Raw genomic sequence first — 15083 nt, 5'->3', positions numbered from 1 at the left:
GTAATGTTATAGTAGGCTGCGGTGTAATACATTCTGTGTAATGTTATAGTAGCCCGGAGTGTAATACATTCTGTGTAACGTTATAGTAGCCCGGAGTGTAATACATTCTGTGTAATGTTATAGTAGCCCGGAGTGTAATACATTCTGTGTAACGTTATAGTAGCCTGCGGTGTAATACATTCTGTGTAATGTTATAGTAGGCTGCGGTGTAATACATTCTGTGTAATGTTATAGTAGCCCGGAGTGTAATACATTCTGTGTAACGTTATAGTACATTCAGTGTAATGTTATAGTAGCCCGGAGTGTAATACATTCTGTGTAATGTTATAGTAGCCCGGAGTGTAATACATTCTGTGTAATGTTATAGTAGCCCGGAGTGTAATGCATTCTGTGTAATGTTATAGTAGCCCGGAGTGTAATACATTCTGTGTAATGTTATAGTAGCCCGGAGTGTAATACATTCTGTGTAATGTTATAGTAGGCTGCGGTGTAATACATTCTGTGTAATGTTATAGTAGCCCGGAGTGTAATACATTCTGTGTAACGTTATAGTAGCCCGGAGTGTAATACATTCTGTGTAATGTTATAGTAGCCCGGAGTGTAATACATTCTGTGTAACGTTATAGTAGCCTGCGGTGTAATACATTCTGTGTAATGTTATAGTAGGCTGCGGTGTAATACATTCTGTGTAATGTTATAGTAGCCCGGAGTGTAATACATTCTGTGTAACGTTATAGTACATTCAGTGTAATGTTATAGTAGCCCGGAGTGTAATACATTCTGTGTAACGTTATAGTAGCCCGGAGTGTAATACATTCTGTGTAACTGTGAGCGGATGCCTTTCGTCTAGGCCGGCCCTGGTCACGGGTTAGCGCTTTTGGACTCCAACTCACCGTCAGTGACCGCCTGTCACTGACTCCGCCCAATGCGCCGTGGACGTGTAATGATGCTGCCACCACCAAACTCTACCATCAGCGTTTGGAACCGCTTTTTATGTTACCCTCAGGCTCCTACCATCGGCATTTGGAACCGCTTTTTACGTACAATCAGGCTGCTACCTCGGCACCTGGAACCGCTTCTGCTGCGTATGCGTTTGATTAACTGTGGACACACCTCCTGTTTGGTGTTGGCTGAATCCTCCTGATCCCTCGCAATGGACCAGGTCTGCACGGTAGCTGGCAGAGGGCTTGAACTTGGAGACACGGAGCTCTTACCCAGAACAGCCGGAGAACGGAATAGCGTTTGGCGCAATTCTTTTGGTCGCAGGATTGAGATACAATTGAAGTCAGGCAAAATGTTTATTGCTCAAAGTCTTAAAAAAGACCCTCCCTTCGGATTTAAGGGGAATATCACCATACAAGATGTTACAGCAATTCTTCTCCACACAGGATTCACAAGTATGTACACATACAGGGCTCACAGTCCCTCTTTTTATGTCATTCTTACACACAACATCACAGGGGGGCAAATCCGCTCTGTGTTCCTCTCAACCAATCATGATTCCTCCGAAAATATAATTTAACCACCTATTAGAGGGGTCAGTGGGGCATGTGCTGATATCTTCATACAGGGCTGTGCAGTCTCTCTATAATTTGGGGGATTTGCAGGACCCTGGCCGTGTACCCCATTGTAGTCACTATTCCCCGAGGTGGACCCGTCTCCTTTCTTTACCTCCAACCACCTGAAATATGTCACATTGTAGCCGGGTTCCTTGTAGGAGGATAATCAGAATATATTAATAACATGAGATACTGCGGATTGTTACTGATCCTTATTTCAGTTACATTAATGTTACGAACATCCTCGTATAAGAGGTAATAATTATTTGGTCTCCATTTCACACTAATTTATCACATTTATCTTTTTAATTTCATTCAGTTTGCTGGATGCATAGAAAACTCAATTCACAAAACAGTGATATTATATTAGTATTGGTCTTGTGATAAATCACGATACTGTATCTCTGAAATGTGGCAAATTAATGACTTTCACCAATGCTGTAAATAATAATAGATCCCATCTTTACTCACTGACCCAGCTCATTTACATATGTATGTGTGACACCTGTCCCCTATAGACCACAGACCACCTAGAGATCATATACAGTATCTGTACCCACTGACCCAGCTCATTTACATATGTATGTGTGACACCTGTCCCCTATAGACCACAGACCACCTAGAGATCACATACAGTATCTGTACCCACTGACCCAGCTCATTTACATATGTATGTGTGACACCTGTCCCCTATAGACCACAGACCACCTAGAGATCATATACAGTATCTGTACCCACTGACCCAGCTCATTTACATATGTATGTGTGACACCTGTCCCCTATAGACCACAGACCACCTAGAGATCACATACAGTATCTGTACCCACTGACCCAGCTCATTTACATATGTATGTGTGACACCTGTCCCCTATAGACCACAGACCACCTAGAGATCATATACAGTATCTGTACCCACTGACCCAGCTCATTTACATATGTATGTGTGACACCTGTCCCCTATAGACCACATACCACCTAGAGATATACAGTATCTGTACCCACTGACCCAGCTCATTTACATATGTATGACACCAGTCCCCTATAGACCACCTAGAGATCATATACAGTATCTGTACCCACTGACCCAGCTCATTTACATATGTGTGACACCAGTCCCCTATAGACCACCTAGAGATCATATACAGTATCTGTACCCACTGACCCAGCTCATTTACATATATGTGTGACACCAGTCCCCTATAGACCACAGACCACATAGAGATCATATACAGTATCTGTACCCACTGACCCAGCTCACTTACATATATGTGTGACACCTATCCCCTATAGACCAGACCACCTAGAGATCATATACAGTATCCGTACCCACTGACCCAGCTCATTTACATATGTATGTGTGACACCAGTCCCCTATAGACCACAGAACTAGAGATCATATTCAGTATCTGTACCCACTGACCCAGCTCATTTACATATGTATGTGTGACACCAGTCCCCTATAGACCACCTAGAGATCATATTCAGTATCTGTACCCACTGACCCAGCTCATTTACATATGTATGTGTCACACCAGTCCCCTATAGACCACAGACCACCTAGAGATCATATTCAGTATTTGTACTCACTGACCCAGCTCATTTACATATGTATGTGTGACACCTGTCCCCTATAGACCACCTAGAGATCGCATACAGTATCTGTACCCACTGACCCAGCTCATTTACATATGTATGTGTGACACCTGTCCCCTATAGACCACAGACCACCTAGAGATCATATACAGTATCTGTACCCACTGACCCAGCTCATTTACATATGTATGTGTGACACCTGTCCCCTATAGACCACAGACCACCTAGAGATCATATACAGTATCTGTACCCACTGACCCAGCTCATTTACATATGTATGTGTGACACCTGTCCCCTATAGACCACATACCACCTAGAGATATACAGTATCTGTACCCACTGACCCAGCTCATTTACATATGTATGACACCAGTCCCCTATAGACCACCTAGAGATCATATACAGTATCTGTACCCACTGACCCAGCTCATTTACATATGTGTGACACCAGTCCCCTATAGACCACCTAGAGATCATATACAGTATCTGTACCCACTGACCCAGCTCATTTACATATGTGTGACACCAGTCCCCTATAGACCACCTAGAGATCATATACAGTATCTGTACCCACTGACCCAGCTCATTTACATATATGTGTGACACCAGTCCCCTATAGACCACAGACCACATAGAGATCATATACAGTATCTGTACCCACTGACCCAGCTCACTTACATATATGTGTGACACCTATCCCCTATAGACCAGACCACATAGAGATCATATACAGTATCTGTACCCACTGACCCAGCTCACTTACATATATGTGTGACACCTATCCCCTATAGACCAGACCACCTAGAGATCATATACAGTATCCGTACCCACTGACCCAGCTCATTTACATATGTATGTGTGACACCAGTCCCCTATAGACCACAGAACTAGAGATCATATTCAGTATCTGTACCCACTGACCCAGCTCATTTACATATGTATGTGTGACACCAGTCCCCTATAGACCACAGACCACCTAGAGATCATATTCAGTATTTGTACTCACTGACCCAGCTCATTTACATATGTATGTGTGACACCTGTCCCCTATAGACCACCTAGAGATCGCATACAGTATCTGTACCCACTGACCCAGCTCATTTACATATGTATGTGTGACACCAGTCCCCTATAGACCACCTAGAGATCATATACAATATTTGTACCCACTGACCCAGCTCATTTACATATGTATGTGTGACACCAGTCCCCTATAGACCACCTAGAGATCACATACAGTATCTGTACCCGCTGACCCAGCTCATTTATAGTTGGTCAGAGGTTAAAGTGGTCTGGAATGGGGTGGAACTCCTTTCCGTCAGTTCTATTTGGAGGTGGAACTCCTCCAGCCCACCTTACCCAAGTTGCTCAGCCAGCCCTCCTGCAGGGAGACCCCACCAATGCCTGCTGCATTTGCCGGGTGCCCGCTGGATTTTTGTTACCAGCGGGCGCTCGGCTCCTCTACAGCGGCAGCTGGAGGCTGGTTCACTCCTGAGCTCCATCTTCTGGCTTCCCCAGTGGTTGAAGGTTACAAGGAGTCGCCGGACGGCAGCGGACGCAGGAGCGAGGCTTAAGTTAATGTGGTTTTTTTTGTGTAGGGGGCACTGGGGGCATTACCACTAGGAGCAGAGCTGTAACTAGACTTTTTGGTGACCTGTGCCAGAGAAAGACATCACGCTATCGCCCACCATCACTTGAAGGTGTACTGTACATTTTACATTCAGGGATCATGGATGTAATGATAAATGGGGAGCATGGCCGTCCTAGGACTGTGTGTCATAGAGCTGATTATAGAGAGCTGGGATTGGCCCTGGGCTCCTAGTATCCAATACCGGAAGGGTGGAATAAATGGGGAACCTTGGTCCATCCAAACAGGTACAAGTTCAGGTCATGCCTTCTGCCTGTAAATAGGTGGTCCCAGTCCTCCTGGGGGTAATAAATACAAAATATCCATATTCCAGGGCAAATCCTGTGCTGCGTGCTGATGCTCTAACATCACAGGAATAGTATAGCACCAGACTCTCCGTTCTGCACATACGTTGTCCCAATTCAAATGAGGAAACACCCATCAAAACCTCACAGAGGTCGCACGAAGTGGTGGACGTCAGACCGAACCTGGGGAGACAATCGCATTATTACTACAAGCACCTCAGCTGTACTGATAGTCCCAGCTCCATCTACACACACATTTTTTATATATATATATAAAAAATGTGATAGCGATACATATATATATATAGGCTGTAATTAGTCTGGTGGCCGGGCTACAGCCCAACACGGGACTTAAGGTAGACTTTGAAATACCGATGCCTATCTTATTCCCAGCACCGGAATGCAGGAGGATGCTGTCCTGAACAAGGTAATTCCGGGGTGTTTTAGCAGTTAGCCATGTGGAGGAAGGTTTAGATTTATGTACCCCTGGGGGGGACTTAGGGTTAGGTACCATCAAAGGAGGGTTAGAATACTTACCAGCCCCAGTCGGAATCTCCTGTCGGGCTTCTGCAGTCGGAATTTGAAAAAACAAATTATATATATATATATATTTACACATACTGTAAATACACATACATACAGAAAGATCCATACATAGATACCTTCACACATACATACAGACAAAGAGATCAATGCATAGATAACTTCACACATGCACACATACATAGATCCATACATACATAGATTCACACATACATACATACAGAGAGAGTGATCCATACACACATACATAGAGTGATCCATACATAGATACCTTCACACATACATACATACATACAGAGAGAGCGATCTATACATACACACATACAGAGAGAGCGATCTATACATACACGCATACAGAGAGAGCGATCTATACAAACACGCATACAGAGAGAGCGATCTATACATACACACATACAGAGAGAGCGATCTATACAAACACGCATACAGAGAGAGCGATCTATACATACACGCATACAGAGAGAGCGATCTATACATACACACATACAGAGAGAGCGATCTATACATACACGCATACAGAGAGAGCGATCTATACAAACACGCATACAGAGAGAGCGATCTATACATACACGCATACAGAGAGAGCGATCTATACATACACGCACACAGAGAGAGCGATCTATACATACACGCACACAGAGAGAGCGATCTATACATACACGCACACAGAGAGAGCGATCTATACATACACACACACAGAGAGAGCGATCTATACATACACGCATACAGAGAGAGCGATCTATACATACACACACACAGAGAGAGCGATCTATACATACACGCATACAGAGAGAGCGATCTATACATACACACACACAGAGAGAGCGATCTATACATACACACACACAGAGAGAGCTATCTATACATACACGCATACAGAGAGAGCGATCTATACATACACACACACAGAGAGAGCGATCTATACATAGATACCTACACACATACATACATATCTATACGTAGATATCTGAACACATACATACAGACACCCATACATATATATCCATACATAAATACATACAGAGAGAGATCAATACATAGATACATACATTCATACATACAGAGAGACCCATACATAGATACCTGTACACATGCATATACATACATACAGAGAGAGACCCATACATAGATACATGTACACAGTTACACACACATACATATATACAGAGAGAGCCATACATATATACCTGTACACACACTCACATATACATACATATATAGAGAGGTCAATACAAAGATACCAGTACACACACACATACATAGATACCTGTACACATACATACATACCGAGAGGGGCATCCATACATAGATACCTGTACACACACTCACATATACAGGGATTTATACATAGATACCTATACACATACATTCACAGAGAGATCCATACATAGATACCTGTACACATGCACATACATACATACCGAGAGGGGCATCCATACATAGATACCTATACACATACATAGATACCTGTACACATGCACATACATACATACTGAGAGGGACATAGATACATGCACACACATACAGAGATCCATAACTAGATACCTGCACACATACATACATACATACATATATACATACTGTGATAGGATCATTGGTAAAGTGGTCTGTGGCAGGTACATTTGTCCCAGATTCCTGTCTTATGTGTTTTAAACCTCCAGGAGAAAGTCTGCAGTGTAGCAGGCTTGAGTTTCGGCTTTTTGAAAAGCCGGTTTGGGACCTGGGGGTTGTGGGTGAGAGGAGAGGGAGGGCTCCACCCACGGCCACTCCAGGTTTTGGTTCTCGCAGCCTGGTAACAGGCTTGTTAGTTTTCCACCTGAGGGTGGCCAATATAAGCCTAGTGTGTTGAGGGCTGATTGTCTCACCTGGGAGAGCAGACAGGGAGTTTGCTCAGAGACACTTGGAATCCTAGCTGTGAGGACTGTGCTGTGCTTTTGTTGCTGGCGAGGGCATTAGGCCCTACCAGGTTCTGGTAGTGAGGGAACTACCTGTGAAGTTAGTGCCCCGATAGGGCTAGGATTTATGATAGTTTTCTTTGTGTTATTTCTGACATTGTACAATAAAGACTGGCGCCGACCAGCTTGTACTCGCATCCAGGCTGGTGTGCTGCTTCCCTGCTGCTGTGTGTGTGTAAGGAAGGAGTCCCCTACCCAGGAGAGGGACCCCCTAACCTAACTGTGTCACAATATATATATAGCGAGATCCATACATAGATACCTGCACACATGCATACATACAGTACATACAAAGATACTTGTACACATGCGCGCACACACACACACATACATACATACATACATAGGACTTCACTGGTTTAAATGTGGAACATCAGTTGAAGGTCAGGTTTCTTTAAGGTCAGAGATGAGCTGCAGCTGGGCTGGTTAGTAGCACCTGTTAACTAGCTTTAAAGAGGTTGTTTGTGCACAGGGATGATGGTCCTGGCGGTGAAGTAGTCGCCCAGGTTATAGGCCCGGGGGGTGACTAGTGTTAGGGATCCTGGACCTGTGAGTCCACTTAAAGAACTATATTGCTGTTTGGAAGATTCTGTGTAACTGCTGTAACATCTTGTCTGTGACGGCTGCACTGTCCTGTGTACCTGTCTGTGACCACTGCACTGTCCTGTGTACCTGTCTGTGACTGCTGCACTGTCCTGTGTACCTGTCTGTGACCGCTGCACTGTCCTGTGACCGATGCACTGTCCTGTGTACCTGCCTGTGACCACTGCACTGTTCTGTGTACCTGCCTGTGACCACTGCACTGTCCTGTGACCATTGCACTGTCCTGTGTACCTGCCTGTGACCACTGCACTGTCCTGTGACCGATGCACTGTCCTGTGTACCTGCCTGTGACCACTGCACTGTCCTGTGACCGCTGCACTGTCCTGTATACCTGCCTGTGACCACTGCACTGTCCTTTGTACCTGTCTGTGACCGCTGCAATGTCCTGTATTCCTGCCTGTGACCGCTGCACTGTCCTGTGTACCTGCCTGTGACCGCTGCACTGTCCTGTGTACCTGTCTGTGACCGCTGCACTGTCCTGTGTATCTGTCTGTGACCGCTGCACTGTCCTGTGTACCTGTCTGTGACGCTGCACTGTCCTGTGTACCTGTCTGTGACCGCTGCACTGTCCTGTGTACCTGTCTGTGACCGCTGCACTGTCCTGTGTACCTGCCTGTGACCGCTTTACTGTCCTGTGTACCTGTCTGTGACCGCTGCACTGTCCTGTGTATCTGTCTGTGACCACTGCACTGTCCTGTGTATCTGTCTGTGACCGCTGCACTGTCCTGTGTACCTGTCTGTGACCGCTGCACTGTCCTGTGTACCTGTCTGTGACCGCTGCACTGTCCTGTGTACCTGTCTGTGACCGCTGCACTGTCCTGTGTATCTGTCTGTGACCACTGCACTGTCCTGTATACCTGTCTGTGACCGCTGCACTGTCCTGTGACCACTGTCCTGTATACCTGTCTGTGACCGCTACACTGTCCTGTGTACCTACCTGTGACCGCTGCACTGTCCTGTATACCTGTCTGTGACCGCTACACTGTCCTGTGTACCTGCCTGTGACCACTGCACTGTCCTGTATACCTGTCTGTGACCGCTGCACTGTCCTGTGACCACTGTCCTGTATACCTGTCTGTGACCGCTGCACTGTCCTGTGTACCTACCTGTGACCGCTGCACTGTCCTGTGTACCTGCCTGTGACCACTGCACTGTCCTGTGTACCTACCTGTGACCACTGCACTGTCCTGTGTACCTGTCTGTGACCGCTGCACTGTCCTGTGTACCTGTCTGTGACCGCTGCACTGTCCTGTGTATCTGTCTGTGACCACTGCACTGTCCTGTATACCTGTCTGTGACCGCTGCACTGTCCTGTGACCACTGTCCTGTATACCTGTCTGTGACCGCTACACTGTCCTGTGTACCTACCTGTGACCGCTGCACTGTCCTGTATACCTGTCTGTGACCGCTACACTGTCCTGTGTACCTGCCTGTGACCACTGCACTGTCCTGTATACCTGTCTGTGACCGCTGCACTGTCCTGTGACCACTGTCCTGTATACCTGTCTGTGACCGCTGCACTGTCCTGTGTACCTACCTGTGACCGCTGCACTGTCCTGTGTACCTGCCTGTGACCACTGCACTGTCCTGTGTACCTACCTGTGACCACTGCACTGTCCTGTGTACCTACCTGTGACCACTGCACTGTCCTGTGTACCTACCTGTGACCACTGCACTGTCCTGTGTACCTGCCTGTGACCACTGCACTGTCCTGTGTACCTGCCTGGGACCACTGCACTGTCCTGTGTACCTGCCTGGGACCGCTGCACTGTCCTGTGTACCTGTCTGTGACCGCTGCACTGTCCTGTGTACCTGCCTGTGACCGCTGCACTGTCCTGTGACCACTGCACTGTCCTGTATACCTGTCTGTGACCGCTACACTGTCCTGTGTACCTGTCTGTGGTGAGGAAATAAAGTTTCTGTGGATTTTACCTGGTCTATGTGATTCTTGTCACATTTGGCACCCAAACAGGGATCTTGCTGGATACTATTATGCAGCAAGAGCCCAGATACAGTGACCGGATCCACGCACAGCTGCAGTGAGATACATTGCAGGATGCTACCCGCTACGCAAGGGCTTGGTGAATCTGAGTGGCATTACTAGCAGCTGGGTAGGTGAGTGTGGCCGGCCAGCAATAAAATGTCAGTTGTTCACAGTGATAATCTGTCCAGATGTATTGGCAAATTGTGCACAATATAAAATGTGTAATTCCTGTGCATGAGGCTGGGACATACATGCCAACTCTCCCTCATTGTCAGGGAGACTCCCTGAAATAGCAGCAATCTCCCTGTCTCCCTGAAGAGTCTAGCAATCTCCCCCATTATGAAACTGTTATATTAAAAAACAGAGATAAATAAATTCAAATGGGATCATTAGTGTCATTTCCTTGCATTGGTTATTATAAGGCACAATGATCCCTATGAGATTCTGAAAAGTATCAGTGTGTTTTCATCAACAGATCTTACTAACTGCTTTTGGGCTGGTTACATGTGGATGTAAGTCAGGTTAAGGACACTCCTCTCAGATGTATCAGTACACGCCCATCACATGTATGACACTCCCCTCAGATTTATCAGTACACGCCCATCACATGTATGACACGCCTCTCAGATTTATCAGTACACACCCATCACATGTATGACACGCCTCTCAGATTTATCAGTACACGCCCATCACATGTATGACACGCCTCTCAGATTTATCAGTACACGCCCATCACATGTATGACACGCCTCTCAGATTTATCAGTACACGCCCATCACATGTATGACACTCCTCTCAGATTTATCAGTACACGCCCATCACATGTATGACACGCCTCAGATTTATCAGTACACGCCCATCACATGTATGACACGCCCCTCAGATTTATCAGTACACGCCCATCACATGTATGACACGCCTCTCAGATTTATCAGTACACGCCCATCACATGTATGACACGCCCCTCAGATTTATCAGTACACGCCCACTGTAACACGCGCCCATAGGCGCTGCTTTCACAATCTCCCTGACATGCTTTTTCAAAAGTAGGCAAGTATGGGCTGGGAGCCCAGGGAATGTGGTGCAGTTTTAAGGGAAGTCAGCTGATATGGATGCTGGGAATCTGGGAAAGTGGAAAAGCAGAGTAATATGGAGGCAATGATGAAAGTGTTTGCTGAATTGGTTGCAGGGCAACAAACTGAAATTCCATTATTACATGCAGAGTTAACTGAAATGAGGAAAGGCGGGCATGAGCGAGAGGTGTTACAGAAGCTTGCCCCATCTGATGACGTTGAAGCTTTTCTGTGCACCTTTGAGCATACTGCTGCACATTTAAATTGACTTGAGGAGGAGTGGGCTGCCAGACTTGCTTCCTGTCTCACAGGGGAACCTCAGAGGGTATACAATCGGGAAGCCGGCTGCCTTAATACCAGCTTCCCGACTGTCATATCCCGGCAAGGGTGAAATGTCGGGCGTCTAGATGTAGACGCCTGACATTTCCCTAACGCCGGGCGCTGCGAGCGGACAGCCATGGTGGGAGGGTTAGGTTTAGGGCACCCAGGGGGGACTTACAGTTGGCACCCTCCCGGGAGGGTTAGGGTTATTCTAGGGGGAGCGAGGTTTAGAGTTAGGCCCCCCTGAGGGGGACTTAGGTTTAGGCAGCGGGGAAGGGGGGTGGTTAGGGTTAGGCTCTTGGGGGGAGGTTAGGGTTAGGCACTTGGGGGAAGGTTAGGGTTAGGCACTTGGGGGGTGGTTAGGGTTAGGCACCCCTAAGGATGGTTAGGGTCAGGTTAGTTAGTACTCACCTATCCACGATCAGGATTTCCAGCGCTGTCGGGCTTTCGCTGCCGAGAACTCTGCCGTTGTCGGCCAGGCGCTGCCGGGAATCGAACCGCCGGCCGTGCGGCTGGCAGTATTTTATACCGATTCCCCTCAGAGAGCATATGTTGATTTAAATGTGACTGAGGCAAACTCCTATCCATGCCTGAAAAAGGCAATACTCATCAGGGTTGGAGTGACTGGCACTAGCAAAGCTCAGGAGTTTCAGGAATGGCGGCTGAACTCATCTGAGCCTCCAAGAGTCCAGCTGGGCCAAATTAGCCAGGCTAAGTAAGGCATAGTTGCAGCTGGATAAAAACTCTGCGCTGCATATAGTAGAGGTGATGACTTTGGACCATGCTGTGCAAGTACTAGACCATGTGGTGCAACAGTAGGCCCTACAGGCTGATCCGCAAATGTCTGAGGAGTTAGTGGTGGTGATTGAACGGTGCCTGACTCTTGGGAGGTTGAATAAAGCCAAACACAGGTTCCAGCCAGTACCCAAGCCTAGAACCCAGGACCCAGTTGTTAAAGCCAGTATGTGTGTTTTGACTGCGGCAAGCCCGGTCATTTGCATCTGGACTGCTCAAAGCAGGGCGAGCCGATGGACTGCAGTGCTGGAAAAACAACTCGACCAGTGGTCAGCTTGGCTGCTTTAAGCATTTCCCCGGAGCAAACCACCTTGTTTTGTTTGATGGTGCGAGTGGAAGGCCAGGAAGTCTGGGCCTTAGCGGATACTGGCAGCGAATTAACCATGTCTGCCAAATGGTTCCACCAGAGGGTGATCAGGTGCTACCCCTGGTAAAGATTAAATGTGTGCATGGGGATGTAGAAGAATGCCCCCGAGTGCACCTCCCGATAGTGATCAAAGGGCGATCTCTGAAGGTGTTTGCCTCAGTAGCTGCCAGACCACCCTACCCATTGATCCTAGGATGGGACTTTCCATTTTTACTAGAGGTGGTTACTTGTCATGATGACAGCAGATGGTCCACATCAGAGATGTCCCAAGAGCCAAGCTCTGCTGTGTCCCAAAGTTTGGTGTCTGTCTCGTTCTCACTCCTCTCCTGCTGTTCAATGGCCAAGGAGGGTGTTACACAGTGGGCTCCCATTGGCAAGGAAGTGTCTTTGCAGGACTTTGGCCAAGACCAACAGAATGATGGGAACTTTACTCGACACATGCATTTGAAAATGTTGTAGAGATAAATGGTAATCACGGCTTTACCAGCAGAAGATGTGCCATACTTTGCATTGAAAAATGATTTGTAATATCATGTGACCTATTTGCAGGGTAAGAGAGTAGACTAATTGTTGGTTCCCCGGAAACATCAACAGTTGGTGTTAAGGGCGGTTCATACACATCTGTGGGGTGGCCATTTGGGGGAGGAGAAAACTCTCCAGCGTATTCAGTTAAGATTCTTCTGGTCCGGCAATCATGCACCAATAAAAAAAAAACTATTGCCAGGAATATCCAGTCTGACAAAACCAAGATGTATTCTCTGCTATTCTGGGAAAGACCCAAATCATACAGCATGATATTGTTACTCCTCCCAGGGTGGGGAATGTGCTGCTGGGATGTTGGTAAAAGAGGGGAATGTGCTTCTGGGGTATTGATAAGGGGGTGAGTGTGCTGCTGGGGTGCTGGTAAGTGGGGGGGTTGTGCTGCTGGGGTGTTGGTAAGGGAGTAGAGTGTGCTGCAGGTGTTAAGGGAGAAGAGTGTGCTGCAGGTGTTGTTAAGGGAGTAGAGTGTGGTGTAGGGGTGTTAAGGGAGAAGAGTGTGCTGCAGGTGCAGGGGTGTTGGTAAGAGTAGAGTGTGCTGCAGGTGTTGTGGTGTTGGTAAGAGAGTAGAGTGTGCTGCAGGAGTAGGGGTGTTAAGGGAGAAGAGTGTGCTGCAGGTGTTGTTAAGGGAGTAGAGTGTGGTGTAGGGGTGTTAAGGGAGAAGAGTGTGCTGCAGGTGCAGGGGTGTTGGTAAGAGAGTAGAGTGTGCTGCAGGTGTTGGTAAGGGAGAAGAGTGCTGCAGGTGTTAAGGGAGTAGAGTGTGCTGCAGGTGCAGGGGTGTTGGTAAGAGTAGAGTGTGCTGCAGGTATTGTGGTGTTGGTAAGAGAGTAGAGTGTGCTGCAGGTGTTGGTAAGGGAGAAGAGTGCTGCAGGTGTTAAGGGAGTAGAGTGTGCTGCAGGTGCTGGGGTGTTGGTAAGGGAGAAGAGTGTGCTGCAGGTGATGTTAAGGGAGAAGAGTGTGCTGCAGGTGCAGGGGTGTTAAGAGTAGAGTGTGCTGCAGGTGTTGGTAAGGGAGAAGAGTGTGCTGCAGGTGCAGGGGTGTTGGTAAGAGTAGAGTGCTGCAGGTGCAGGGGTGTTGGTAAGAGTAGAGTGTGCTGCAGGTGTTAAGGGGTGTTGTTAAGGGAGTAGAGTGTGGTGCTGGGGTGTTGGTAAGGGAGTAGAGTGTGCTGCAGGTACAGGGGTGTTGGTAAGAGTAGAGTGTGGTGCAGGGGTGTTGTTAAGGGAGTAGAGTGTGCTGCAGGGGTGTTTGTAAGAGTAGAGTGTGCTGCAGGTGCTGGGGTGTTGGTAAGGGAGTAGAGTGTGCTGCAGGTGCTGGGGTGTTGGTAAGGGAGTAGAGTGTGCTGCAGGTGCTGGGGTGTTGGTAAGGGAGTAGAGTGTGCTGTAGGTGCTGGGGTGTTGGTAAGTGAGTAGAGTGTGCTGCAGGGGTGTTGGTAAGGGAGAAGAGTGTACATCAGGTGCAGGGGTGTTAAGTGAGAAGAGTGTACTGCAGGTGCAGGGGTGTTGGTAAGAGTAGAGTGTGCTGCAGGTGCAGGGCTGTTGAGTAGAGTGTACTGCAGGTGTGTTGGTAAGGGAGAAGAGTGTGCTGCAGGTGCAGGGGTGTTGGTAAGAGTGTGTGCTGCAGGTGCAGGGGTGTTGGTAAGAGTAGAGTGTGCTGCAGGTGCAGGGGTGTTGGTAAGAGTGCTGCAGGTGCAGGGGTGTTAAGTGAGTAGAGTGTGCTGCAGGGGTGTTGGTAAGGGAGAAGAGTGTACTGCAGGTGCAGGGGTGTTGGTAAGGGAGAAGAGTGTACTGCAGGTGCAGGGGTGTT

The 15083-nt window shown here is 47.6% G+C and overlaps 1 protein-coding gene across 5 annotated transcripts in view; it reads right to left on the bottom strand.

The window, feature by feature from the left end:
* Positions 1-1331: 1331 nt before the first annotated feature.
* Positions 1332-15083, bottom strand: part of LOC148523982 (programmed cell death 1 ligand 1-like) — a 74853-nt gene continuing 61101 nt past the window's right edge. For 3 of the 5 annotated variants that reach the window (XM_088472434.1, XM_088472432.1, XM_088472436.1), the window contains exon 6: positions 1332-5267. The gene's annotated coding sequence lies outside the window, so the exon portion shown is untranslated. Of the gene's footprint in view, positions 5268-5398; positions 5652-15083 lie in introns of those variants that run through there. The other 2 variants (XM_088472433.1, XM_088472435.1) reach the window with 2 other exon arrangements.

This window comes from Taudactylus pleione, unplaced genomic scaffold (assembly GCF_031769625.1).
Source record: "Taudactylus pleione unplaced genomic scaffold, aTauple2 ptg000123l, whole genome shotgun sequence".
Classification (NCBI taxonomy): Eukaryota; Metazoa; Chordata; class Amphibia; order Anura; family Myobatrachidae; genus Taudactylus; species Taudactylus pleione.
The sequence above is the reverse complement of the archived record's forward strand: the minus strand, read 5'-3'. Positions and strand labels throughout refer to the sequence as shown.